Source organism: Microcebus murinus, chromosome 5, assembly GCF_040939455.1.
Source record: "Microcebus murinus isolate Inina chromosome 5, M.murinus_Inina_mat1.0, whole genome shotgun sequence".
Classification (NCBI taxonomy): domain Eukaryota; kingdom Metazoa; phylum Chordata; class Mammalia; order Primates; family Cheirogaleidae; genus Microcebus; species Microcebus murinus.
Genome location: NC_134108.1, coordinates 50,186,983 through 50,188,081, shown reverse-complemented (window position 1 = coordinate 50,188,081; position 1,099 = coordinate 50,186,983). Strand labels below are relative to the sequence as shown.

The 1,099-nt window shown below is 41.9% G+C and overlaps 1 non-coding gene across 1 annotated transcript; it reads left to right on the top strand.

The window, feature by feature from the left end:
• The first annotated feature begins 99 nt into the window (after positions 1 to 99).
• LOC142871199 (U6 spliceosomal RNA) lies at positions 100 to 206 on the top strand. Its single transcript, XR_012919463.1, has one exon. It is a non-coding gene; the product is annotated as a U6 spliceosomal RNA (small nuclear RNA).
• Positions 207 to 1,099: the final 893 nt, after the last annotated feature.

Below are 1,099 nucleotides of genomic sequence, written 5' to 3'. Positions count from 1 at the left end.
AATGACCTTGCAGATTGTTTGTGAAAGTTCAGTCAGCCATGCACTTCTTGTCTACTGATTCCACAAAGCATGAGAACTTGGTCTTAAAGAAAAGCAAGGGTGCTCACTTCAGCAGCACATATACTAAAATTGGAACGATACAGAGAAGATTAGCATGGCCCCTGTGCAAGGATGACACACAAATTCGTGAAGCGTTATTTAAAAAAAATGAAAAGCAAGGTACTCAAAGATGTGTGCAGGAATGTTCCCTGTAACACTGTTCATATTTAACAACTTAAACGTCCATCAACTGAGAATTGATACATTGTGGTAGATACAGGCAATAGGGAAAATGAATGGCTACAGCTAATGCATCAACATGAGTAAATCTGAAATACAGTGTTGGTTGGGTGAGAGGGAGAGAAGTGAATTGGAGAAACATACAGCTTGGTATCATTTATGTAATGTTTTACAATCTACAGAACAATACCAGATAATGTTTATGGGTATATAAAGGGATAGCAAACATTTAAAACAGGCATGAGTATTATAAACACTAACTGCATGATAGTGGTTACCTCCAGGAATAGATGGGATTGGTGAAGGGTACCAAGAGGATCCTTAAATGTTTCTGGAATGATTTATTGCATAAGAAGAAAAAAAGGAATCTCAAACAAATATGAGATAAATGACAAGATTTGGTAAGGCTGGGTAATGGGTCCCAGGCTGTTCATTCGTGTATTAGTCAAGTTTTGCTTCAATAATGCTGAATAACAAACAACCCCAAGCACTTACAGCAACAAACTTTGATTTCTTGCTCATAGGACCCCCAGTCTCCTGGGGCTCTGTAGGGTGTAGCAGGGCTCAGCTGGACCTGGCTCCAGGCTGTACTCTGGGTTTGAATGTGCTCCAGGGTTTCCTCATTCTGGACTAGCACCTTCCCTAAAGCAGCTTCTTTTCATGGCAGAGTACAGAAATGCAAGAGGCTGAGCCAGACCATGCAAGTTCATTTACAGCTGCTACTCATGTCAGATTTGCTCCCTTTCCCCTGGCCATGGCCAGATTGATGGCCAATCCTCCCAACCCTAAGGGGGCAGAGAAATGCACTCCTCTCATGGGG